The sequence below is a fragment of the Melospiza melodia genome, unplaced genomic scaffold (genome assembly GCF_035770615.1).
Source record: "Melospiza melodia melodia isolate bMelMel2 unplaced genomic scaffold, bMelMel2.pri scaffold_219, whole genome shotgun sequence".
Taxonomy (NCBI): domain Eukaryota; kingdom Metazoa; phylum Chordata; class Aves; order Passeriformes; family Passerellidae; genus Melospiza; species Melospiza melodia.
In genome coordinates, this window is record NW_026948550.1 from 40,612 (window position 1) to 64,547 (window position 23,936).

The 23,936-nt window shown below is 51.3% G+C and overlaps 2 long non-coding RNA genes across 2 annotated transcripts; both read left to right on the forward strand.

The window, feature by feature from the left end:
- Positions 1-9,717: 9,717 nt before the first annotated feature.
- On the forward strand, positions 9,718-10,684 carry LOC134433606 (uncharacterized). Its single transcript, XR_010031664.1, has 5 exons — positions 9,718-9,860; positions 9,956-9,999; positions 10,101-10,144; positions 10,226-10,266; positions 10,348-10,684. It is a non-coding gene; the product is annotated as an uncharacterized LOC134433606 (long non-coding RNA).
- Positions 10,685-10,703: 19 nt separating this feature from the next.
- On the forward strand, positions 10,704-12,015 carry LOC134433607 (uncharacterized). Its single transcript, XR_010031665.1, has 2 exons — positions 10,704-11,852; positions 11,964-12,015. It is a non-coding gene; the product is annotated as an uncharacterized LOC134433607 (long non-coding RNA).
- The last annotated feature ends 11,921 nt before the right edge of the window (positions 12,016-23,936 follow it).

The window sequence follows — 23,936 nt, forward strand, 5'->3', positions numbered from 1 at the left end:
TCTTTTTAGGAAATCAATCTGGATGCCAGCAGTCAAGGTGGGCAGCGGGGAGGAGTGGTTGTTATTGATCAGCTCTCAAGCACAACAATTTTTCAGGAGATTCATCGTGTCGCAAGAGAGATCTGCCCGGTGTCAAGGATGATGTTTGAGATTGAGGCTTCAGGTGAGTTGAGGATTGTGACTGGGAGAGGGAGGGTGATCAGGTATCCAGTTAGGAGTTCTTGGGAGGGGGTTTGCAGGCAGCAGGGTGAGAAAGGGTGTTTGTTTGTTTGTTTATTTGAGGCCCCCCCCCACAAGGCTGTTCAGAAGCCTAGCAGAGGCATTGCCATGTCTTGCAGCACACAAGTTCCTCCACTGCACTCACAGGAATGCCATTTAACTTTGCCTTTCTCTTACCCAGGTGCCACTCCTAAGGAAGGCCACAGCCTTGGAATCAGGATGAAGCTGGAGCCTGAAGGAGCCAGGCACGCTCAGGAAAGGGCAAGTAGCTGCCTGTGTGGGATTTGGCCCACATAACTCTGGACTCACACTTTGGTTTTGGTTTTCTTTATTGTAGCTGACCGAGAGGCTCACAGGCCATCACAGAGCCTTCCGAGGCAGACGCATTTCAGGTGCAGCGTGGATTCCCATCACCCATCATCCAAAAGATAAGTTTGGGGCCACGGCCTGGAGATGGGAGTGTATCAGGTTGGGAGTTCTTGTGCCAGATTTAAAAATTGGCAGTGGGAAAAGCAATCTTCTCCAAGGGCCTCTTAGGACAGGTAAAGGGAGAGGCTCTACTTTTGATGGCAGATGTCAGGCGGGCAGTGCAGAACAGCTCTGGTCTGTCTGGTGTTGTCTCGTGTGCTGTGTTACCTGGTGTGTCTTTGGGGTCCCTTTTGCCTTCTCCCCTCACCACAAGCATGATGTGTCGTGTTTCATGTCCCCCTGTTTGTCACGTTCTGTGTCACGGGTGTCTGCAGGTATTTGTGCCGGAGCTGTTCTGCCCTGCTGCATGGCGTGCTTCAGTAGGACAAACCCTGGGGAGTTGGAATTTGTGATGTGGGCTGTACTTGGGCTCTAGATGCTCTTCCTAGATTGACATAAGGTGTTTGCAGCTTGTGAGTTATCCTGGTGGTGTTTGACATATGTTCTAACTTTCTTTCAGGTGCAGCTGCATTCCAGGCGTGGCAGAGGGTCAGGGTTAGGAGGTGCCGGGCCTTCTTAGGAGCGCGGTGAGTAGCAGAGTGGTGGGGTTTTGGCCGATGCGGTGCCAAGATCAGGCCCTGATGTTTGGTTCTCTTTAATCTAGCTGTCTGAGAGACACCAGCCTGGTGCCAGCAGGACCTTCCCAGGTGACGAGGTGGCCTTTCTATGCACCTGACAGGGACCAGCATCCCCAGATGTCTGAGAGATAAGTAGAGGGCTGTGACCCACAGAGGGGATGAAGGCATGGTGCTGGTTTGGGGATGACTGGGAGGGGTTTTTGAGTTCAATTTTGGGGGAGGGGGGGTAGTGTGTTCATGAAGTGGCCCCTTAGGCCCCATAAAAGCCAAGTCTCACTTTTGATCCCAGTGCTGCGGTATGCAGGGCAGAGCAGTCCCGGTGTGTCTCGTGTCCTTTGTCTGTTGTGCATTATGTGTTGTTTGTGTATTCCATGTCTTTTACCTTAGGGGGGCCTGTCAGAAACCTTGGCATCCTTGTTAGCATCTGTGATCTCTGCATTCCCTGGCCTGGCACCCGGGCCACAGAACTTTTGACTGGGGAGCTCAGACAGGCATCCGACTCTCTTCTCTCTTTGGAAGCATCCAGTCAGGTGTCTTGTCAGGTCTTGTTCTCAGCTGTAGGGACAGCTATGCCCCACCTGGATCCGTTATGGTGGATGAGGACTTGTAATATTACGAGGTTAGGTAGAGGGCTTTGACTGTAGGATTCCTAGGCATCCATCTTTGATTTATACCAATAACTGCATTCTGTTTGCATCTTCTTCCTCCAGGGTTCTCTGAGCCTCATCAGCTGACCGTCAGTTTGAACACAGTCATCTCCTGTTGCATTCTCTCAGTCCTTGCAGCCATTTTCCTTGCCAAGAGGTTTCTGTTCCTGTTGTGTCCCCGTTATCTGTCCTGTCCTGTCCTGTCTGTCCTGTGTCACGGGTGTCTGCACACATTTGTGCCGGGGCTGCTCTGCCCTGCCGCATAGCCTGGTGCAATAGGAGAAGTCTCGGAGACTTGGAATTTGTAATGTGGGGTGTAGTTGGACTCTAGATGGGATTTGTAGATGGACACATCATATCTGGAGCTCTTCAGTTATCCTGCAACAGTGTGACTCTTGTCCTAACTTTTTTTTCAGATTGAGATGGATTAAATCTGTGCCAGAGGGCCCCGTCCCGGGTGAGGGGATTGCTCCGAGCAGGTGAGGCCCATTTGTCTCTGCAGCAGAAGTGTGTATGGTGACTGTGTTACAGCTCTGTTCTTTGTCTTTCTTTTTAGGAAATCAATCTGGATGCCAGCAGTCGACGTGGGCAGCGGGGAGGAGTGGTTGTTATTGCTCAGCTCTCAAGCACAACAATTTTTCAGCAGATTCATCATGTCACAAGAGGGATCTGTCCAGTGTCAAGGATGATGTTTGAGATTGAGGCTTCAGGTGAGTTGAGGATTGTGACTGGGAGAGGGAGGGTGAGTAGGTATCCAGTTTAGGAGTTCTTGGGAGGGGGTTTGCAGGCAGCAGGGTGAGAAAGGGTGTTTATTTGTTTATTTGAGGGCCCCTCCCCCCAAGGCTGTTCAGAAGCCTAGCAGAGGCATTGCCATGTCTTACAGCACACAAGATCCTCCACTGCACTCACAGGAATGCCATTTAACTTTGCCTTTCTCTAACCCAGGTGCCACTCCTATGGAAGGCCACATCCTTGGAATCAGGATGAAGCTGGAGCCTGAGGGAGCCAGGCACGCTCAGGAAAGGGCAAGTAGCTGCCTTGGTGGGATTTGGCCTACGTAACTCTGGACTCACACTTTGGTTTTGGTTTTCTTTATTGTAGCTGACCAAGAGGCTCATAGGCGCTCACGAGGCCCTCTGAGGCAGACTCATTTCAGGTGCAACGTGGATCCACATCGCCGATCATCCAAAAGATAAGTTGGGGGCCACGGCCTGGAGATGAGAGAATAGTGGGTTGGTAGTTCTTGGGGCAGATTCAGAAATTAGCAAAGGGAAAAGCATTCTTCTCCAAGGGCGTCTTAGGACAGCTAAAGGGCGAGGCTCTACTTTTGATGGCAGCTTTCAGGCGGGCAGTGCAGAACAGCTCCGGTGTCTGTCTGGTGTTGTCTCGTGTGTCGTGTTCCCTGGTGTGTCTTTGGGGTCCCTTTTTCCCTCTTCCCTCGAGGCCCTCACCACAAACATGATGTGTCGTGTTTCATGTCCCCCTGTTTGTCACGTTCTGTGTCACGGGTGTGTGCACACATTTGTGCCAGAGCTGTTCTGCCCTGCCGCATGGCCTGCTGCAGTAGGACAAGGCTTGGGGAGTTGGAATTTGTAATGTGGGGTGTACTTGGGCTCTGGATGCTATTCCTAGGTTGGCGTAAGGTGTTTGCAGCTTGTGAGTTATCCTGGTGGTGTTTGACATATGTTCTAACTTTCTTTCAGGTGCATTCCATGTGTGGCAGAGGGTCAGGGTTAGGCGGTGCCGGGCCTTCTTAGGAGCGCGGTGAGTAGCAGAGTGGTGGGGTTTTGGCCGATGTGGTGCCAAGATCAGGCACTGATGTTTGGTTCTCTTTAATCTAGCTGTCTGAGGGACACCAGCCCGGTGCCAGCAGGACCTTCCCAGGTGACGAGGCGGCCTTTCTTTGCACCTGACACAGACTGGCATCCCCAGATGCCTGAGAGATAAGTGGAGGGCTGTGACCCACAGAGGGGATGAATGTGGGTTGCTGGTTTGGGAATGACTGGGAGGGGTTTTTGAGTCCAATTTTGGGGGAGGGGGGTGTTCATGAAGTGGCCCCTTAGGCCCCATAAAAGCCACGTCTCACTTTTGATCACAGTGCTGAGGTGTGCAGGGCAGAGCAGTCCCGGTGTGTCTCGTGTCACTTGTCTGTTGTGCATTATGTGTTGTTTGTGTATGCCATGTCTTTATCTTAGGGGGGCCTGTCAGAAACCCTGGCATCATCGTTAGCATCTGTGACCTCTGAATTCTCTGGTCTGGCACCCAGGCCACAGAACTTTTTACTCAGAGCTCAGACAGGCATCAGACTCTCTTTTCTCTTTGGAAGCATCCAGTCAGGTGTCTTGTCAGGTCTTGTTCTGAGCTGTAGGGACAGCTATGCCCCACCTGGTTCCGTTATGGTGGATTAGGACTTGTAATATTACGAGGTTAAGTAGAGGGTTTTGACAGTAGGATTCCTAGGCATCGATCTTTGCAGTTATTGGAATAAATCATTCAGTTAGCATCTTCTTCCTCCAGGGTTCTCTGAGCCTCATCAGCTCACCATCGGTCTCAGCTCGGTCATCTCCTTTTGCATTCTCTCAGTCCTTGCAGCCATTTTCCTTGCCAAGAGATTTCTGTTCCTGTTGTGTCCCCGTTGTCTGTCCTGTCCTGTCTGTCCTGTGTCACGGGTGTCTGCACACATTTGTGCCGGGGCTGCTCTGCCCTGCCGCATAGCCTGGTGCAATAGGAGAAGTCTCGGAGACTTGGAATTTGTAATGTGGGGTGTAGTTGGACTCTAGATGGGATTTGTAGATGGACACATCATATCTGGAGCTCATCAGTTATCCTGCAACAGTGTGACTCTTGTCCTAACTTTTTTTTCAGATTGAGATGGATTAAATCTGTGCCAGAGGGCCCCGTCCCGGGTGAGGGGATTGCTCCGAGCAGGTGAGGCCCATTTGTCTCTGCAGCAGAAGTGTGTATGGTGACTGTGTTACAGCTCTGTTCTTTGTCTTTCTTTTTAGGAAATCAATCTGGATGCCAGCAGTCAAGGTGGGCAGCGGGGAGGAGTGGTTGTTATTGCTCAGCTCTCAAGCACAACAATTTTTCAGCAGATTCATCATGTCACAAGAGGGATCTGCCCAGTGTCAAGGATGATGTTTGAGATTGAGGCTTCAGGTGAGTTGAGGATGGTGACTGGGAGAGGGAGGGTGAGTAGGTATCCAGTTTAGGAGTTCTTGGGAGGGGGTTTGCAGGCAGCAGGGTGAGAAAGGGTTTTTATTTGTTTATTTGAGGGCCCCCCACAAGGCTGTTCAGCAGACTAGCAGAGGCATTCCCATGTCTTGCAGCACACAAGGTCCTCCACTGCACTCACAGGAATGCCATTTAACTTTGCCTTTCTCTTACCCAGGTACCACCCCTAATGAAGGCCACAGCCTTGGAATCAGGATGAAGCTGGAGCCTGAGGGAGCCAGGCACGCTCAGGAAAGGGCAAGTAGCTGCCTTGCAGGGATTTGGCCCACATAACTCTGGACTCACACTTTGGTTTTGGTTTTCTTTATTGCAGCTGACCGAGAGGCTCACAGGCCATCACAGAGCCTTCCGAGGAAGACTCATTTCAGGTGCAGCGTGGATTCACATCACCAATCATCCAAAAGATAAGTCGGGGGCCACGGCCTGGAGATGGGAGTGTATCAGGTTGGGGGTTCTTGTGCCAGAATTAAAAATTGGCTGTGGGAAAAGCAATCTTCTCCAAGGGCCTCTTAGGACAGGTAAAGGGAGAGGCTCTACTTTGGATGGCAGCTTTCAGGCGGGCAGTGCAGAACAGCTCTGGTGTCTGTCTGGTGTTGTCTCGTGTGCTGTGTTACCTGGTGTGTCTTTGGGGTCCCTTTTGCCCTCTTCCCTCGAGGCCCTCACCACAAGCATGATGTGTCGTGTTTCATGTCCCCCTGTTTGTCACGTTCTGTGTCACGGGTGTCTGCGGGTATTTGTGCCGGAGCTGTTCTGCCCTGCCCATGGCCTGCTGCAGTAGGACAAGCCTTGGGGAGTTGAAATTTGTAATGTGGGCTGTACTTGGGCTCTAGATGCTATTCCTAGGTTGGCATAAGGTGTTTGCAGCTTGTGAGTTACCCTGGTGGTGTTTGACATATGTTGTAAGTTTCTTTCAGGTGCACATGCATTCCATGTGTGGCAGAGGGTCAGGGTTAGGAGGTGCCGGGCCTTCTTAGGAGCGCGGTGAGTAGCAGAGTGGTGGGGTTGTGGCCAATGCGGTGCCAAGGTCAGGCCCTGATGTTTGGTTCTCTTTAATCTAGCTGTCTGAGAGACACCGGCCCGGTGCCAGCAGGACCTTCCCAGCTGACGAGGTGGCCTTTCTTTGCACCTGACAGGGACCAGCATCCCCAGATGTCTGAGAGATAAGTAGAGGGCTGTGACCCACAGAGGGGATGAAGGCATGGTGCTGGTTGTGGAATGACCGGGAGGCGTTTTTGAGTCCAATTTGGAGGTGGGGGGTGTTCATGAAGTGGCCCCTTAGGCCCCATAAAAGCAAAGTCTCACTTTTGATCCCAGTGCTGAGGTGTGCAGGGCAGAGCAGTCCCGGTGTGTCTCGTGTCACTTGTCTGTTGTGCATTATGTGTTGTTTGTGTATCCCATGTCTTTTACCTTAGGGGGGCCTGTCAGAAACCTTGGCATCCTTGTTAGCATCTGTGATCACTGCATTCCTTGGCCTGGCACTCGGGCCACAGAACTTTTGACTGGGGAGCTCAGACAGGCATCAGACTCTCTTCTCTCTTTGGAAGCATCCAGTCAGGTGTCTTGTCAGGTCTTGTTCTGAGCTGTACGGACAGCTATGCCCCACCTGGATCCATCATGGTGGATTAGGACTTGTAAGAATGTGAGGGCAGGCAGAGGATTCCGACCATAGGATTCCTAGGCATCGATCTTTGCTGTTCTTGGAATAAATCCTTCAGTTAGCATCTTCTTCCTCCAGGGTTCTCTGAGCCTCATCAGCTGACCGTCAGTTTGAACACAGTCATCTCCTTTTGCGTTCTCTCAGTCCTTGCTGCCATTTTCCTTGCCAAGAGATTTCTGTTCCTGTTGTGTCCCTGTTGTCTGTCCTGTCCTGTCCTGTCTGTCCTGTGTCACGGGTGTCTGCACACATTTGTGCCGGGGCTGCTCTGCCCTGCCGCACAGCCTGGTGCAATAGGAGAAGTCCTGGGGACTTGGAATTTGTAATGTGGGGTGTAGTTGGACTCTAGATGGGATTTGTAGATGGACACATCATATCTGGAGCTCTTCAGTTATCCTGCAACAGTGTGACTCTTGTCCTAACTTTTTTTCCAGAATCAGATGGATTAAATCTTTGCCAGGGGGCCCCATCCCGGGTGAGGGGATTGCCCCGAGCAGGTGAGGCCCCATTTGTCTCTGCAGCAGAAGTGTGTATGATGACTGTGTTACAGCTCTGTTCTTTGTCTTTCTTTTTAGGAAATAAATCTGGATTCCAGCAGCCAAGGTGGGCAGCGGAGAGAAGTGGTTGTTATTGCTCAGCTCTGAAGCACAACAATTTTTCAGCAGATTGATCGTGTCACAAGAGGGATCTGCCCAGTGTCAAGGATGATGTTTGAGATTGAGGCTTCAGGTGAGTTGAGGATTGTGACTGGGAGAGGGAGGGTGTTCAGGTATCCAGTTAGGAGTTCTTGGGAGGGGGTTTGCAGGCAGCAGGGTGAGAAAGGGTGTTGATTTGAGGGGCCCTCCCGCCACAAGGGTGTTCAGAAGCCTAGCAGAGGCATTGCCATGTCTTAGAGCACACAAGGTCATCCACTGCACTCACAGCAATGCCATTTAACTTTGCCTTTCTCTTACCCAGGTGCCACTTCTAAGGAAGGCCGCAGTCTTGGAATCAGGATGAAGCTGGAGCCTGAGGGAGCCAGGCACGCTCAGGAAAGGGCAAGTAGCTGCCTTGGTGGGATTTGGCCCACACAACTCTGGACTCACACTTTGGTTTTGGTTTTCTTTATTGCAGCTGACCGAGAGGCTCACAGGCCATCAGAGAGCCTTCCGAGGCAGACTCATTTCAGGTGCAGCGTGGATTCCCATCGCCTATCATCCAAAAGATAAGTTTGGGGCCACGGCCTGGAGATGGGAGTGTATCAGGTTGGGGGTTCTTGTGCCAGAATTAAAAATTGGCTGTGGGAAAAGCATTCTTCTCCAAGGGCCTCTTAGGACAGGTAAAGGGAGAGGCTCTACTTTTGATGGCAGATGTCAGGCGGGCAGTGCAGAACAGCTCTGGTGTCTGTCTGGTGTTGTCTCGTGTGCTGTGTTACCTGGTGTGTCTTTGGGGTCCCTTTTGCCTTCTCCCCTCGAGGCCCTCACCACAAGCATGATGTGTTGTGTTTGGTGTCCCCCTGTTTGTCACGTTCTGTGTCACTGGTGTCTGCAGGTATTTGTGCCGGAGCTGTTCTGCCCTGCTGCATGGCGTGCTTCAGTAGGACAAACCCTGGGGAGTTGGAATTTGTGATGTGGGCTGTACTTGGGCTCTAGGTGCTATTCCTAGGTTTACATAAGGTGTTTCCAGCTTGAAAGTTAAAGTTATTGTGGAGGTGTGTGACATATGTTCTAACTTTCTTTCAGGTGTGGATGCATTGCATCCATGGCAGAGGGTCAGGGTTAGGAGGTGCTGGGCATTCCTAGGAGCATAGTGAGTAGCAGAGTGGTGGGGTTTTGGCCGATGCGGTGCCAAGGTCAGGCACTGATGTTTGGTTCTCTTTAATCTAGCTGTCTGAGGGACACCAGCCCGGTGCCAGCAGGACCTTCCCAGGTGACGAGGTGGCCTTTCTTTGCACCTGACACAGGCATCCCCTGATGTCTGAGAGATAAGCAGAGGGCTGCAACCCTCAGAGGGGATGAACGTGGGGTGCTTTTTCAGGACTCCCTGAGGTGGGGGTCTGAGTTGGCTCTGGCAATGAGGTTAGCCAAGATGTTGCCCCTTAGGCCCCATAAAAGCAAAGTCTCCCTTTTGGTCACAGTGCTGAGGTGCGCAGCATGGCAGAGCAGTCCCGGTGTGTCTCGTGTCACTCGTCTTTTGTGTATTGTGTGTTGCCTGGATATCTCATGTCTCTTATCTTAGCCCTGTGAGGGGCCTCTCAGAACCCTTTCCTAGCATCCGTGATCTCAGCATTCCTCGCCCTGGCACCCATGCCATAGATCTTTTGACTTGGGAGCTCACACAGGCATCAGAAATGCATCTCTCTTTAGAAGCGTCCAGTCAGATGTCTTGTCATGTCTTGTTCTGAGCTGTACGGACAACCGTGCTGCGCAATGATCCATTATAGCAGAGTAGGACTTGTAAGGATGTGAGGTTAGGGAGAGGATTCTGACTGTAGGATTCTCGGGCATCCATCTTTGCAGTTTTTGGAATAAATCATTCTGTTTGCATCTTCTTCCTCCAGGGTTCTCTGAGCCTCATCAGCTCGCCATCAGCTTCAACTCTTCTTCTTTTGCATTCTCTCAGTCCTTGCAGCCATTTTCCTTGCCAAGAGATTTCCGTTCCTGTTGTGTCCCCAGTGTTTGTCACGTCTTGTCTGTCCTGTGTCACGGGTGTCTGCACACATTTGTGCTGGAGCTGCTGTTCTGCCCTGCTGCATATCCTGGTGCAATATGAGAAGTCTCAGGGACTTGGAATTTGTAATGTGTAGTTGGATTCTAGATGGGATTTGTAGATGGACACAGGATACGTGGAGCCCATAAGTTATCCTGCAGCCCTTTCACTTTCATCCTAACTTTCTTTTAGTTGCAGAAGGATGAATCCAGGGCAGAGCCCCCCATTCTGGGTGAGGGGATTCCCCTGTGAAGGTCAGTCACTGTTTGTCTCTGCAGAGGAAGCATAAATTGTGGCTGCTGCAGCTCTGCTCTTTGTCTTTATTTTTAGGAAGTCAAGGCAGAGAGCAGCTGTCAAGGCTGAGTGGGCAAGGTGAGCATTGAGTAGGGTACCGAAACAGTTGTTATTGCTGAGGTCTCAGTTTCTGGTGCAGCTCTAGGTACGTATTATTCCTCTTTTTATTTTAGATGGACTGCTTGCCATCTATCCTAGCCCAGCATGCCCATGCCAGGTGGGTTCAAGCTTAAGGTATCAGTGTAGCATACTTGTCAGGGTTGGGAGGTTGTGTTTTCACAGTATCTCAGCATGCTTTTCTGCTTTGTTTCTTTGCAGGTGCTGTCGCTGCCCTAGGCATGCCGGGGAAGAGAGGAGGGCAGGTGACTCGGAGTTTAGGCGGGCTGATTCCTAGGTGAGTGTTATGCAGCAGGATGCTAAGTGTGTACATTTTCTTTTTGCAGGTATCTTCCGGGCGGCCTCTGGAGTCAAATCAAGACTTGAGGTGAGCTGGGGCAGGGGTGCGAAGGAGTCACGGGGATTACTGTTTTTGAGGGCAATAGTCACGTTTTCTGTTTTGCCTTAGGTACCCTGGGCAGGCTTGTAGCCACAGCTTGGAAGCGGCAGCACCGAAGCGCACACATTGAGAACGTCTCAACGTCCACGTCCGACCGAGGATGGATTTTGTCTGCTTGTCTTCCAAAAGCTAAGTGTCGGGGCCAGTGGTTGGGAGAAGGGGAAAAGCCTTTACTATCACAGGAGGCAATCTGATGTCAGCTTAGCGGAGAGGTCTGTAGTGGGACAGGCTCCCTGGAAGTAAAGGGAGAGGGTTTCTCCTCAGCCTCACCAGAGCCTTTGCCGGGCAGGGCAATTCCTACCCATCTCCACATTCTCGTGAACTTTGTGTCATCAGCCTTCTTCGACTTGACGTCATCACGGCTCTTTCCCCCGTGGAGCTCGCCTTCAGGTCCGGAGCTGTAGCTGCAGTCACCTGGCAGTCCGCTTCCTTCTCTAGGCTTGCTGAGCCTCTCGAGCATCCTCCTAACTGCTTTGGCCCTAACTTCCTTTAATGAGTTGCATTTCATCATCACGTGCTGTTGTCATAGGGCTTCCTTTCCCTTGGCCTCATTGGCCTCTGGCTCGTCTTGTGCTAGGACTCTCGGGTCCCTAAAGGGAAAGTGCCAAGCAGTTGCAACTTGTCTCTGTGTTATGTCATCTGTGTCTATGTTATGGTGTGTGTGTCCATTGTCTTCCACGGCATAGGCCTTTGTTACATCTCAATGCTTTATCGGCTCTCTTCTGTGCCATGTTCTACTCACATTCCTTGCCGGATATCCCTTATTCCAGCATCTTTACATTTTTACTCTTTGAGACAGGAATGTCTCACAGGGACAAGATGTTCTCATCCATCTTCCTTCTCACTATCAGCTTTGGTAGTGCTTTTTTTTCCATTTTCTTGGACTTCTAGAGGGAGCATCTTACACCCTCCTCACGTGACTGCAGTAGTTCTATAGGTTCCATCTTCTCAAAGGGTACAGGGCTCAATAAGTAATCTTCCAGAGAGTTTTCTTAAGTCGTGGTTTATATTGTATGTTCCTATGTTGGCTTATATTGTATGTACTTACATACAGTATAAGTACGTACAGTATAAGCCAGCATAGGTACATGCAATGTAAGTGCATTGCCTTATATTGTCTGTACTTACACTGCATGTAAGCATGTCGCCTTATATTGTGTGTACTTACACTCTGTGTACACTTGCACTGTATGCGTCAGCTTACATTGTGTGTAGACTGTACCACTTATGATCGGAGCTGCCCTGCCCTGGCACATAGTCACAGTTAGGTAGAACAGTTATAACAACTTTACTGTTCATCTGTCTTTTGTGGGATTTTGGGTAGAAAATTCATCAGTCCAGAGTGGGGACAAGTCCTAGCTGTCAGATAGCCACTTGTTGACCCTTCCTGTTGTCTCACAGGTCGCCGAGGCTGCTGATTTCCCCAGGATCTGCCATTTAGCTCAAGGAGCGGCAGCCAGAAGATGTGTCAAAGCACCTTCTTCAGCATCTCAGGGAAGGGCCACAGTGAGCGTGTAAGAAGGAGTGTGTGTGAGAGCACGTGGCTGTGTCTGTCTGCTCGTCTCTGCGTGTGTGAGCGCATGCTGACTGGATTTAACCTTGTGTATATGACTTTTGCTTTTCAGGTTTTGCAACTCATTGTTAAATTGAGAATAAAAAATCCCCAGCTGCCTTCCACCCTGGCTGTTTTTTTTTTTTGGTCCCGGCCAAGTAAAAACCCAGAAAAATACTCCAAGATAGGCTAGAAAAGGCCCAAAAAACCCAGTAAAAAAACCCAAGATGGGCAAGAAAAACCCAGAAAAAAGCAGAAAAAACCCCAAAATGGGCAACAAAGAAACCCCACAAAAATCCAGGAAAAAAACTGCAAGATGGGGAAGAAAAAAATCAAGAAAAAACCCAGAACAATCCCAGGGAAAAAATCTCAAGAGGGGCAAGAGCAAACCCGGGAAAAAAAGCTAAAAACCCCAAGATGGGCAAGAAAAGCCCAGAAAAAACCCAGAAAAAAAAAAAAAAAAAAAACCAGGAAAAAGAAACCGGAAGAACTCCCAAGGTGGGCAAGGAAAACCCAGAAAAAACCAAGGAAAAAAACCAAACATGGGCGAGAATACCCAGAAAAAAACCCCAAGATGGGCAAGAAAAAACGCAGAAAACACCCACAGAAAACCAGGAAAAAACCTCAAGATGGGCAAGAAGAATCCCAAAAAACCCCCACAAGATGGACCAGAAAAAACGCAGGAAAAACCAGGAAAAATAAACCAGGAAAAAAAAACGGAAAAAAAATCCCAAGATGGGCAAGGAAAAACCCAGAAAGAAACCAAGAACAAAAACCCCAGACTGGCAGGAAAAAAACGCAAAAAAAAAAAACCAAGATGGGCAAGGAGAAGATCCTCAAAAAACCCAGAAAAATCACAGAAAATCCCCCCAAGATGGGCAAGAAAAGAAGCAAGATGGACCAGAAAAAAACCTGAAAAAGCCAAGAAAAAAAAAAAGGAAAAAAACCACCAAGATGGGCAAGAAAAAACCCAGAAAAAAACCCAGAAAAAAAAATTCAAGATGGGCAAGAATAAACCTGGAAAAAACCCCGCAAGACTGGCAAAAAAACCCAGGAAAAACTCCAAACTGGGCAAGAAAAAAAACTGTCGTAAAAGATGCCGTAAAGCGCGACTGTCGTAAAAGGTGCCGTAAAGCACGACTGTCGTAAAGGGCGACTGTCGTAAAAGGTGCCGTAAAGCGCGACTGTCGTAAAAGGTGCCGTAAAGCGCGACTGTCGTAAAGACTGCCGTAAAGCGCGACTGTCGTAAAGACTGCCGTAAAGGGCGACTGTCGTAAAAGGTGCCGTAAAGGGCGACTGTCGTAAAGACTGCCGTAAAGCGCGACTGTCGTAAAGACTGCCGTAAAGCGCGACTGTCGTAAAAGGTGCCGTAAAGCGCGACTGTCGTAAAGACTGCCGTAAAGGGCGACTGTCGTAAAAGGTGCCGTAAAGCGCGACTGTCGTAAAAGGTGCCGTAAAGCGCGACTGTCGTAAAAGGTGCCGTAAAGCGCGACTGTCGTAAAAGGTGCAGTAAAGCGCGACTGTCGTAAAAGGTGCAGTAAAGCGCGACTGTCGTAAAAGGTGCCGTAAAGCGCGACTGTCGTAAAAGGTGTCGTAAAGCGCGACTGTCGTAAAAGGTGCCGAAAGCGTTACTGTGCGAATTGTTCCGAAGAGCCGAACTTAAATGAGTTTCGACTAAGAGCCGAACCAAGCTGAACCAAGCCGAGTTTCATTAAACAGAACTCAACGTCGCCGCACCGCTGTGCCTGCAGTGCGCCTGTGCAGACAGCAGGGAGCGCTGTATAAAGTAAGTATGAAATATCAACTATCTATAAGAAGGAATAAACGCTCTATGTCACGTGCAGCAGTAGAAAATTTCAGGTTCCCAGGAAATAAATAGTTTTCTTTAAATCATTTTCATTTTGGAGTTTTTTTAATCCCAGATAGCCTGAAAGTTTCTACTGCTGCTTTTTTATTCTAAAGCTAGAAATGAAAACCAAGATTAGAAATACAGGGAAAGAAAAAAAGAAAATAAGGAAAGGAACTGAAAGGAAGAAAGAAGGAAGGAAGACAGACAAAAAAAACCAAAAACAAGGAGGGCAAGGAGAAACCTAGGGGGAAAAAAAAGAAAAAGAAAAGAAAAAAAAAACAACAAAACACAAACCCCCAGAAGAAAACCAAGATGGGCAAGAAAAATCCCTGAAAACAGACCAGAGAAAAACCCCAAGATGGGCAAGAAACAAAATCACAACAAAAAACCAAGATGGGGAAGGAAAAAAAAAAAAAAACAAACTGAAAAAAAAACCCCAAGGGGGGCAAGGAAAAACCAGAATAAACACCAAAATGGGCAAGAAGAAACGAAGAAAAAACCCCAAGAAATGCCAGAAAAAAATCAAGGAAAAAGGGAGTAAAAGCCCCAAGAAACAAGGCAAGAAAGAGAGGCAATAAAGGGCACAAAAACTCAAGACAAAAAAAAACAAAAACAAGACATGCCAGAAAAAGGTACGAAAATGGTTCTGCCAGGTGCGATCAAGGTGAGCGGGTTCAGATTCAGGTCCAGGAGATGAACAAGTGTCAGATTAGCTTGGGGCACTGCTGAGCAACGCAGCTGTGACAGGATTTATGTTTAAATACAGTTTAAATGAATTGGGGATTGTTTGGCTTTTATTGGGGTATGGGCTGGAGATTTCATAAAAAATATAAAACTAGAAATGCAAATATATCAGATATATGTCGATATCAATAAATATTTAATATATATTTATATAAGTAAAAGAAATCTATTGTGTCAAAAGAATGTATCTATTATTATATAAAAAGGTATTCTCTCCAAAATATATAATATCTATAAATATAACAAATGAAAATTACAAATATAGATGTGAATAGAATTATGACAAACAAAATTATTTTTAAAATTTTAAATGTGTTTTAAAGAAAGGGGTGTCTTAGCTTTTTATGTCATTAGAGGCAGGGGTTTTATTTTAAATAATATAAGTACTATAGAAATGTAAATCGACATACAGAAATATATCTTTATATCTCTATATATTTATTATATAATACCAAACTATGAATAGAAATAGAAATAGAAATCTATGTAAGTAACATGAAGAGATGCAATATATAATAAAATTTTTATTATACAGTAATGTAAATTCTAAATATACATGTGAATATAAATATGAAAAATATATGATGGGGGCTTGGAGCAGCCCAGGTGTGAGTGTGAGGATGATGGGGGCTGGGAGCAGCCCAGGTATGAGCTGTTAGGATGATGGGGGCTCGGAGCAGCCCAGGTGTGAGTGTGAGGATGATGAGGGGGCGGCTCCTGCCGGGGCGAGGCTGTTTTAGGGGGAGGCTTTGCCTCAGCTCCCTTTTGCATGGAGTTGCTGAGTGGAGGGGTTTATGGGCCGCTCCCGGCACTGTCTCATGGAAGGACTGCGAGAGCTTCTCACAGGGTCGGGGGGAACACCTGGATGCCTCCCAGACCCAAGCTGCCACCTCACCTGAGACGAGCTCGTTTGAGAGTCCCAAGCAGCTCCATCAATCTACAACAAGGAACCTGGGGGGCTGAGTTTTGCTTACCTGGGCAAAGGGTCAGCATTAGTTTTAGAGAGCCGGTGGCCCGGAGTGGCTGTCTGTGTGACTTCTGATATTCTGCCTTGCACAAGATGCCTCCTAGATGTAAGCTGCCACCTCAGCCAAATCGAGCTCATTTGAGAGTCCCAAGTACCACCAGCAATCTGCAACAAGGAACCTGGGCGGCTGAGTTTTGCTTACCTGAGAAAAGGGACAGGACTAGTGTTCAGGAGCCTGTGGCCCGGAGTGGCCAGCCGTCTGCCTGCTGAAATTCTGCATTGCGCAGTATGCCTCCCAGACCCAAGCTGCCAGCACTGGAGAGTCAGGCTGCTTTGAGGGCCCCCAAATGTGTCCAGCAATCTGCCATCAGGAACCTGAGCTGGTGAGTTACACTTACCTGTGTAAAGGGCAGCATTGGTGTTGAGGACTCAGGGGCCCTTAGTGACCGGCTGTCTGCTGAAATTCTGCATTGCGCAGGCTGCCTTTCAGAGCCAAGCTGCCACCTCAGCCAAGTCGAGCTCGTTTGAGAGTCCCAAGCGCCTCCACCAATCTGCAACTAGGAACATGGGGGGCTGAGGTTTTCTTACCTGGGTAAGGGGCAGCATTAGTTTTCAGGAACCTGCGGCCTGGAGTGGCCGGCTGCCTGCTGAAATTTCACATGGCGCAGGATTCCTCCCAGAGCCAAGCTGCCACCTCACCTGAGTCAAGCTCATTTGAGGGTCCCAAGCGCCTTGAGCAATCTGCCACCAGGAACTTGGGCTGCTGACTTTTGGTTACGTGGGGAAAGGGTCAGCCCTAATGATCAGGGGCCTGTGGTCTGAGTGGCCGGCTGTCTGCCTGCTGAAGTTCTCCATTGCGCAGGATGCCTCCCGGATCCAAGCTGCCACCTCAGCTGAGTCGAGCTCGATTGACAGTCCCAAGCGCCTCGAGGAATATGCCACCAGGAACTTGGGCTGCTGACTTTTGCTTTCCTGGGGAAAGGGTCATCATTAGTTTTCAGGAGCCTGTGGCCCGGAGTGGCCGTCTGTGTGCCTTCTGAAATTCCGCATTGCGCAGGATGCCTCCCAGACGTAAGCTGCCACCTAAGCCGAGTCGAGCTCGTTTGAGAGTCCAAGCGCCACCAGCAATCTGCAACAAGGAACCTGGGCATCTGAGTTTTGCTTATCTGGGGGAAGTGTCAGCATTACTGTTCAGGAGCCTGGGGACCAGAGTGGCCGGCTGTCTTCTGAAATTCCACATTGCGCAGGATGCCTCCCCGACCAAAGCTGCCCCCACCATAAACTCAGGCTGGTTTGAGAGTCCCAAGTAACTCCAGCAATCTGCCATCAAGAACCTGAGCTGGTGAGTTACACTTCCCTGTGTAAAGGGCAGCTTTGGTTTTCAGGGCCCAGGGGCCCTTAGTGGCCGACTGACTTCTGAAATTCCACATTGTGCAGGATGCCTCCCCAACCCAAGCTGCCCCCACCGTAAAGTCAGGCTGGCTTGAGAGTCCCAAGTAACTCCAGCAATCTTCCATCAGGAACCTGTGCTGGTGAGTTACACTTCCCTGTGTAATGGGCGGCATTTGGTTCCAGTGCTCAGGGGCCCTTAGTGGCCGGCTGGCCCTTCATATTCTGCAGTGCGCAGGATGCCTCCCCGACCCCAGCTGCCACCACTGCAAAGTCAGGCTGATTTGAAGGTCCCAAATGGGCCCAGCAATCTGCCATCAGGAACCTGAACTGGTGAGTTACACTTCCCTGTGTAAAGGGCGGCTTTGCTTTTCAGGGCCCAGGGGCCCTTAGTGGCCGGCTGACTTCTGAAATTCCACATTGTGCAGGATGCCTCCCAGACCCAAGCTGCCACCTCACCTGAGTCAAGCTCATTTGAGAGTCCCAAGCGCCTTGAGCAATCTGCCACCAGGAACTTGGACTGCTGACTTTTGCTTACGTGGGGACAGGGTCAGCCCTAATGATCAGGGGCCTGTGGTCTGGAGTGGCCGGCTGTCTGCCTGCTGAAGTTCTCCATTGCGCAGGATGCCTCCCAGACCCAAGCTGCTGCCACAGCCGAGTTGAGCTCAATTGAGAGGCCCAAGCGCCTCGAGGAATATGCCACCAGGAACTTGGGCTGCTGACTTTTGCTTACCTGGGGAAAGGGTCAGCATTAGTTTTCAGGAGCCTGGGGACCGGAGGGGCCGGCTGTCTTCTGAAATTTAGGATTGCGCAGGATGCCTCCCCGACCAAAGCTGCCACCATCGCAAAGTCAGGCTGGTTTGAGGGTCCCCAGTGCCTCCAGCAATCTGCCATCAAGAACCTGAGCTGGTGAGTTACACTTCCCTGTGTAAAGGGCGGCTTTGGTTTTCAGGGCCCAGGGGCCCTTAGTGGCCGGCTGACTTCTGAAATTCCACATTACGCAAGATGCCTCCCAGACCCAAGCTGCTGCCACAGCTGAGTTGAGCTCGATTGAGAGTCCCAAGCGCCTCGAGGAATATGCCACTAGGAACTTGGGCTGCTGTCTTTCGCTTACCTGGCGAAAGGGTCAGCATGACTGTTTAGGAGCCTGGGGACCGGAGTGGCCGGCTGTCTTCTGAAATTTAAGATTGCGCAGGATGCCTCTCCGACCAAAGCTGCCACCACCGCAAAGTCAGGCTGGTTTGAAGGTCCCAAATGGGCCCAGCAATCTGCCATCAGGAACCTGAGCTGGCGAGTTACACTTCCCTGTGGAATGGGCGGCATTTGGTTCCAGTGCCCAGGGGCCCTTAGTGGCCGGCTGGCTCTTCATATTCTGCAGTGCGCAGGATGCCTCCCCGACCAAAGCTGCACCACCGCAAAGTCAGGCTGGTTTGAAGGTCCCAAATGGGCCCAGCAATCTGCCATCAGGAACCTGAGCTGGTAGTTACACTTCCCTGTGTAAAGGGCGGCTTTGTTTTTCAGGGCCCAGGGGCCCTTAGTGGCCGGCTGACTTCTGAAATTCCACATTGTGCAGGATGCCTCCCAGACCCAAGCTGCCACCTCACCTGAGTCAAGCTCATTTGAGAGTCCCAAGCGCCTTAAACAATCTGCCACCAGGAACTTGGACTGCTGACTTTTGCTTACTTGGGGAAAGGGTCAGCCCTAATGATCAGGGGCCTGTGGTCTGGAGTGGCCGGCCGTCTGCCTGCTCAAGTTCTCCATTGCGCAGGATGCCTCCCAGACCCAAGCTGCTGCCACAGCCGAGTTGAGCTCGATTGAGAGTCCCAAGCGCCTCGAGGAATATGCCACCAGGAACTTGGGCTGCTGACTTTTGCTTACCTGGGGAAAGGGTCAGCATGACTGTTCAGGAGCCTGGGGACGGAAGTGGCCGGCTGTCTTCTGAAATTTAAGATTGCGCAGGATGCCTCCCCGACCAAAGCTGCCACCACCGCAAAGTCAGGCTGGTTTGAAGGTCCCAAATGGGCCCAGCAATCTGCCATCAGGAACCTGAGCTGGCGAGTTACACTTCCCTGTGGAATGGGCGGCATTTGGTTCCAGTGCCCAGGGGCCCTTAGTGGCCGGCTGGCTCTTCATATTCTGCAGTGCGCAGGATGCCTCCCCGACCCCAGCTGCCACCACCGCAAAGTCAGGCTGGTTTGAAGGTCCCAAATGGGCCCAGCAATCTGCCATCAGGAACCTGAGCTGGTGAGTTACACTTCCCTGTGTAAAGGGCGGCTTTGGTTTTCAGGGCCCAGGGGCCCTTAGTGGCCGGCTGACTTCTGAAATTCCACATTGTGCAGGATGCCTCCCCAACCCAAGCTGCCCCCACCGTAAACTCAGGCTGGTTTGAGAGTCCCAAGTAAGTCCAGCAATCTGCCATCAAGGACCTGAATTGGTGAGTTACACTTCCCTGTGTAATGGGCGGCATTTGGTTCCAGTGTCCAGGGGCTCTTAGTGGCCCGCTGGCCCTTCATATTCTGCAGTGCGCAGGATGCCTCCCCGACCCCAGCTGCCACCACCGCAAAGTCAGGCTGGTTTGAAGGTCCCAAATGGGCCCAGCAAACTGCCATCAGGAACCTGAACTGGTGAGTTACACTTCCCTGTGTAAAGGGCGGCTTTGGTTTACAGGGCCCAGGGGCCCTTAGTGGCTGGCTGACTTCTGAAATTCCACATTGCGCAGGATGCCTCCCAGACCCAAGCTGCTGCCACAGCCGAGTTGAGCTCGATTGAGAGTCCCAAGCGCCTCGAGGAATATGCCACCAGGAACTTGGGCTGCTGACTTTTGCTTACCTGGGGAAAGGGTCAGCATGACTGTTCAGGAGCCTGGGGAAAGGTGTGGCCAGCTGTCTGCTGAAATTTCACCTTGCACAGGACGCCTCCCAGACCTAAGCTGCCGCCACCGCAAAGTCAGGCTGGTTTGAGGGTCCCAAATGGCTCCAGCAATCTTCCATCAGGAACCTGGGTGGCTGAGTTTTCTTCTACTGGGGAAGGGCTGGCAGTGGTGCTAAGGAGGCCATGAAGCGGCTGGCTGCCTGCTCAAATTCTGTATTGCGAAATGTGCCTCCCACACCCCAGCTGGCACAAGCGGCAACTCCAGGTGCTTTTGCCTCGGCACCTCTCCAGCCATCTGCCATCAGGAATCTGACAAGCTGAGTTAGACTTTGCTGTGTAATGGGCAGCATTGGTGTCCAGGGCCCATACTGACCTGCTTTGTGCTGAATTTCTGCATTGCACAGGATGCCTCCGAGACCCAAACTGGCACCTCAGCTGAGTCGAGCTTCTTTGAGAGTCCCAAGCACCACCAGCAATGTGCAACAAGGAACCCGGGGGGCTGAGTTTTGCTTGCCTGGGGAAAGTGTCAGCATTAGCGTTCAGAAGCCTGGGGACTGGAGGGGCCGGCTTTCTGCTGGAATCTAACATTGCGCAGGATGCCTGTCAGACCCAAGCTGCCACCACCTCAAAGTGAGGCTGGTTTGAGGATCCGAAATGGCTTCACCAATCTGCCATCAGGAACCTGAACTGGTGAGTTACACTTCCCTGTGTAAAGGGCGGCATTGGTGTACAGGGCCCAGGGGCCCTTAGTGGCCGACCGCCTTCTGAAATTCCGCATTGCGCAGGATGCCTCCCAGACCCAAGTTGCCACCTCAGCCGAGTCGAGTTCGTTTGAGAGTCCCAAGCGCCACCACCAATCTGCAATAAGGAACCTGGGGGGCTGTGTTTTGCTTACCTGGGCAAAGGGTCAGCATGTGTCTTCAGGAGCCTGGGGACAGGAGTGGCCGGCTGCCTGCTAAAATTTCACATTGCGCAGGATGCCTTTTCAACCCAAGCTGCCACCACCGCAAAGTCAGGCAGGTTTGAGGGTCCCAAATGGCTCCAGCAATCTTCCATCAGGAACCTGGGATGCTGAGTTTTCTTCTTCTGGGAAAGGGCTGGCAGTGGTGTTCCGGAGGTCTTGCTTGCAGTGTCTGTTTGTCTGCTGAAATTCCGCATTGCCAGGATGCCTCCCAGACCCAAGCTCCCCCCACCACAGAGTCAGGCTGCTTTGAGGGTCCCAAATGGCCCCAGCAATCTGCCATCAAGAACGTGAGCTGGTGAGTTACACTTCCCTGTCTAAAGGGTGGCTTTGGTTTTCAGGGCCCAGGAGCCCTTAGTGACCGGCTGTCTTCTGAAATTCCACGTTGCGCAGGATGCCTTCTGAGACCCTAGCTGCCACCTCAGCCGAGTCGAGCTTCTTTGAGAGTCCCAAGCACCACCAGCAATGTGCAACAAGGAACCCGGGGGGCTGAGTTTTGCTTACCTGGGGAAAGTGTCAGCATTAGTGTTCAGAAGCCTGGGGACTGGAGGGGCCGGCTTTCTGCTGGAATTTAACATTGCGCAGGATGCCTGTCAGACCCAAGCTGCCACCACCGCAGAGCCAGGCTGGTTGGAAGGTTTCAACTGGCCCCAGAAATCTGCCATCAAGAACCTGAGCTGGTGAGTTACACTTCCCTGTGTCCAGGGCAGCATTGTTTTTCAGGGCCCAGGGGCCCTTAGTGACCGGCTGCCTTCTGAAATTCCACATTGCGCAGGATGCCTCCCAGACCCAAGTTGCCACCTCAGCCGAGTCGAGCTCGTTTGAGAGTCCCAAGCACCACCACCAATCTGCCACCAGGAACCTGAGGGCTGAGTTTTGGTTACCTGGGCAAAGGGTCAGCATGTGTCTTCAGGAGTCTGGGGACAGGTGTGGCCGGCTGTCTGTTGAAATTTCACATTGCACAGGATGCCTCCCAGATCCAAGCTGCCACCACCTAAAAGTCAGGCTGGTTTGAGGGTCCCAAATGGCCCAGCAATCTGACATCAGGAACTGGAGCTGGGGAGTTACACTTCCCTGTGTAAAGGGCAGCATTGGTTTACAGGGCCCAGGGGCCCTTAGTGACCTGCCGTCTGCTGAATTTCTGCGTTACGCAGGATGTCACCCAGACCCAAGCTGGCACCTCAGCTTTGTCAAGCTCGTTTGAGAGTCTCAAGCGCCTTGAGCAATCTGCCACCAGGAACTTGGGCTGCTGAGTTTTGCTTACATGGGGAAAGGGTTCGCCCTAATGATCAGGGGCCTCTGGCCTGGAGTGGCCATCCATCTGCCTGCTGAAGTTCTCCATTGCACACGATGCCTCCCAGACCCAAGCTGCCACCACCGAAAAGTCAGGCTGGTTAGAGGGTCCCAAATGGATCCAGCAATCTTCCATCAGGAACCTGGGCGTCTGAGTTTTCTTCTTCTTGGAAAGGGTTGGCATTGGTGTTAAGGAGTCCTCAGCTGAAGCGGCTGGCTCTCTGCTCAAATTCTGCATTGCCAAATGTGCCTCCCAGACTCAAGCTGGCCCCAGTGGTAACTGCAGGTGCTTTTGCCTCGGCACCTGTCTCCTGCCATCTGCCATCAGGAACCTGGAAGCTGAGTTACACTTCCTTGTGCAATGGGCGGCATTTGTGTCCAGTGCCCAGGGGCCCGTAGCGGCCGGCCGTCTGCTGAATTTCCGCATTGCGCAGGATGCCTCCCAGACCGAAGCTGCCACCTCAGCCGAGTCGAGTTTGTTTGAGAGTCCCAAACGCCTCCACCAATCTGCAACAAGGAACCTGGGGCCCTGAGTTTTGCTTAGCTGGGGCCAGGGTCATCATTACTTTTAAAGAGCCTGTGGGCTGGAGCGGCTGTCTGTGTGCCTTCTGAAATACCGCATTGCACAGGATGCCTCCCAGACGTAAGCTGCCACCTCAGCCAAGTCGAGCTCATTTGAGAGTCCCTAGCACCACCAGCAATCTGAAACAAGGAACCTGGGCGTCTGAGTTTTGCTTACCTGGGGGAAAGGGTCAGCATTAGTGTTCAGGAGGCTGGGGATGGGAGTGGGTGGCTGCCTGCTGAAATTTAACATGGTGCAGGATGCCTCGCAGACCCAACCTGCCACCACCGCAAAGTCAGGCTGGTTTAAAGATCCCCAATGGCCCCAGCAATCTGCCATCAGGAACGTGAGCTGGTGAGTTACACTTCCCTGTGTAAAGGGCGGCATTGGTTTTTAGGGCCCTGGGGCCCTTAGTGACCGGCTGTCTGCTGAACTTCTGCATTGTCCAGGAAGGCTCCCAGTCCCAAGCTGCCACCTCACCTGAGTCGAGCTTGTTTGATAGTCCCAAGCTCTGTCACCAATCTGCAACAAGGAACCTGGGGGGTGAGTTTTGCTGACCTGGGGAAAGGGTCAGCAGTAGTGTTTAGGAGCCTGTGGACCGGTGTGGCCAGCTGTCTGCTGAAATTTCACATTGCGCAGGATGCCTCCCAGACCCAAGCTGCACTCACCGCAAAGTCAGGCTGGTTTGAGGGTCCCCAATGGCTCCAGCAATCTGACATCAGGAACTGGAGCTGGTGAGTTACACTTCCTTGTGTAAAGGGCAGCATTGGTGTACAGGGCCCAGGGGCCCTTAGTGACCGGCTGCCTTGTGTAATTCTGTGTTGCGCAGGATGCCTCCCAGACCCCAGCTGCCACATCACCTGAGCCGAACTTGTTTGAGAGTCCGAAGCTCCTCCAACAATATGCCACGAGGAACTTGGGCGGCTGACTTTTGCTTACCTGGGGAAAGGGTCAGCAGTAGTGTTCAGGAGCCTGGGGATGGGAGCAGCCGGCTGTCTGCTGAAATTCCACATTGTGCAGGATGCCTCCCAGACCCAAGCTGCCACCACCGTAAAGTCAGGCTGGTTTGAGGGTCCCAAATGGCTCCAGCAATCTTCCATCAGGAACCTGGGATGCTGAGTTTTCTTCTTCTGGGAAAGGGCTGGCAGTGGTGTTCCGGAGGTCTTGCCTGGAGTGGCTGTCTGCCTGCTGAAATTCCACATTGTGCAGGATGCCTCCCAGACCCAAGCTGCCACCACCGTAAAGTCAAGGCTGGTTTGAGGGTCCCAAATGGCTCCAGCAATCTGCCATCAAGAACCTGAGCTGGTGAGTTACACTTCCCTGTCTAAAGGGCGGCTTTGGATTTCAGGGCCCAGGGGCCCTTAGTGACCGGCTGTCTTCTGAAATTCCGCGTTGCGCAGGATGCCTTCT